Source organism: Aptenodytes forsteri, unplaced genomic scaffold (assembly GCF_000699145.1).
Source record: "Aptenodytes forsteri isolate BGI_AS27 unplaced genomic scaffold, ASM69914v1 Scaffold289, whole genome shotgun sequence".
Classification (NCBI taxonomy): domain Eukaryota; kingdom Metazoa; phylum Chordata; class Aves; order Sphenisciformes; family Spheniscidae; genus Aptenodytes; species Aptenodytes forsteri.
The window spans coordinates 3344456-3347428 of record NW_008795025.1 but is presented as its reverse complement, the minus strand read 5'-3'; positions in this window follow the sequence as shown (position 1 = coordinate 3347428).

The following is a 2973-nucleotide window of genomic DNA, read 5'->3' as shown; positions in this document are numbered from 1 at the left end:
TGCCGTCGCGACCGGGGGCGCTGTCCGGTGCCAGGGAGCTCTGTCCGACGGCGCCATTGGTGGGAGAGAGCAAAGAGCCAAAGGCCCCAGTCTCTGCTGTCGGGGCTCAGCGACCTTCTCCTGCTCCATGGGAGGGGGTGGCGAGTCCCCCCTTCGGGCACACAGCCCCAGCCCTGTCCCTCCTGCCGCCGGCAACGGGGGCTCAGCTCTGCAGGCACCTTCCCGGCTCCGGCGGACACCAGCACATCACCAGCCCCTTGCCGCCGCGCCAACATGAGTTATTTCCCAGTGGCTGGTAACCCCCACGGGCAGCCCCAGTGCTGGGCACGACCGCGGCAAGCTCTGCTTCGACAGGGTGCTGTCACGCATCCGTGCCCCAGGGCTCGTCCCACGGAAAGAGCCAACCCAACTCTGCAGTGCTGCAGCATGCCCAGCCTGACAGCTCACCGGCTGCTGTGGCACAAGGGTGGCGATGCCAAAGTCACAGGGCAAAGGGCTAGCGTGACTACGGCTTCCAGAAGGATCCCCACGGGGCTTTGCCGAGGGAAAATCCTGGGGCAACCCAGCCTATGGCACCAGAGCAAAACCAATGCGTCGAGAGGCGGCAGTACCTGGCAGCAAAGGGCCAAGCAAGGAAGCTCACCAAAACGCAGCTGAAGCTAGCTGGAGTGGATGCCTTGAGCATCGCCCTTCCTGATGCTCACCGCGTCCCAGCTGGGGGACAACAGTGTCAAATGGCCCCAATGTGCTGTGACATCCCGCTCTGCCCAGCTAATGGGGGCTTAGAGCGCTGAGCCTGCCTGAGCAGGGTGAAACCTTCGAGATGGCACACATGGCAGCGCTGGGAGGGGAGGGAAGGATGCTCAGCCCAGCCGAGAGCGCAGCCGCCCTCAGCTCATGTGTGCTCTTTCTGTGCTTTCGTTTCCACACTGAAACGCAAACTAGGAAGAGGCTTTTCCCACCTGAAAAAACCTGAACCAGCCCCTCAGGAAATGTGTGGGTGGGACACGCCAGTAATTGGAAAAAAAATGTTGTTTAAGAATAAAAGTAGTAAACCTAAGAAATGTATTAAGCCTGATGGTTCCTTAGGAAAAAATGATAGTTTTTCAATGAGCTGCTATTTTTTAACCCCAAAGCTTCATTTTACCAGCAAAATCCCAGCTGGCTCGTCTCGCACCACTGGGCAGAGACTGGTGCGCACTCATTGCAGGAGTGAGCTCCCCCCTTGCAGTCCACCGAGCCCCAAAATCGGCTTCCCACCACGGGGGAGGTGAATCCCATCCCCTCCCATCCCATCTCCTCCCCTTCTCCCCTAAATCAAGTGCTGGCTCTTAAGTACATTAAGCGCATCCAGGCCCTCGCCACCCCCGGCCACCTGCGCTCCTCAGCCCCTTGGGGCAGGGGCCGCCGTTCCCCCCGTGCGGTCCCCAGCCGGCCGACAGCGCCAGAGCACAACTCCCAGCCTGGGGACGCAGAAAGGCAGGTCCCTAACGTAGATTTATGGGAGAAGTTTAGCCAGACGTGCAGACAGACGGACACCACCCCGTGGCCTCCCTGTCCCACCGCTTTGCATTTCCAACCTATTTCCCTAATTATTCCACTGCTGCTGGGAGTCATCTCAGCCTCCCCTCTCCAGCACGCTCTGATTTATCTCTTAGCCGTGCTAACAGCTCCACTCCCCCCACCCCTTTCTCCTTGGGGAATTCAATTTTCATTCATTTTTCTGGTTTGCCAGATTGATCCAGCCCCCTCTGCCCCGCTCCGGATCACTCATGGCAGCGGCCAGTGGGCAAAGGGAGTCACAGAGCACCAAGCCTTCGCCTTGGGGGAGCATCATGCTGCCGAGGGAGCTGCCACCACGAGTGTCCACTAAAAAAAAAAACCACCAGCATCTTCCTCCCTGTTCGCTCTCGGCTTGCCACATCTTCCCAGTAGAGCCTTCATCCTTTCCCCACTGTTGCAGTATTGCTTTGTCCCCCTCCATCCTTCCTGCCGTCCATCTGTTCCTCACATTGGTGGGTTTTTGGTGTCTTTTGGGGTTTTTTTGGTCTCTTTTGGATTTGTTTTCCCCAGCACACCCTGGTACCCTGGAGTGCAGGAAGGACAGGGTGGTCGAGGTGGGCATGAGTTACTGGCCCAGCAAACCCCCTTTGTGCCACCCAAGATGCTGCCAGGTCCTGGTGGTGCCCAAGGAGGGGGGTTATACGTGATGGGTGTGAAATCCTACCCCCCCTCTGGCTTTCTCCTCCTCCCAAAGCTAAAACAGGGCTAAGGATCAGTCGTGACCAGCCTGCAAAAGGGTGAATGTCACAATTTTCAGAGGGTTGTGCCTCCAGGGCGGTTTTGGGGGGGCTCTGGCCCTGCACAGATGCCCCGCTCCCTCTTCCACATCACCTGGACCCCCTCTGGCCCTGCAGCCGGATGAAGACACCAGCAGCACGACATGATGACGCAAAACCCGCAGACAAGTGGGGATGGTGCTCCTGCACCTTCCCTGCCGGTATTAATTAACAATAAAAAAGCAGGTAAACCCTAGAGCCTTCGCCAAGACCCGGACTCAGCCTCCCCTCGTGTGCCCCCAGACCCAGGCACATGGGAACTGGGAACACTGAGGGCAGTGTGTCACTGTTGGGGACATCGATGCATCATTCCCAGGTGCAACAGGGGTGTTTCAAGGTGGAATTGGGGATGCAAGGAAAACCCATGCCTGGCCCATGCCTGGGGGGGTGTGAGTGCAGCTGTGTCCCCCATCAGCAAAACCTGAGTAGGCTTGGAGGTGCCAGGGATCTTAGCTGACAGCAGGGCTTCATACCACCCATGCAGCGAGTTTGCCAGGTCTCAGCCCAGCTCCTAGAGTCCCCTCGCAGGACGAAACCAGCTCCCCCAACCCGAGGGGGGGACATCCTCACAGGGCCAAAGCTGTCATAGCCACCCTTTGGCATTGGGCCACCTCCCCCCCCCGCCAGCAGCACC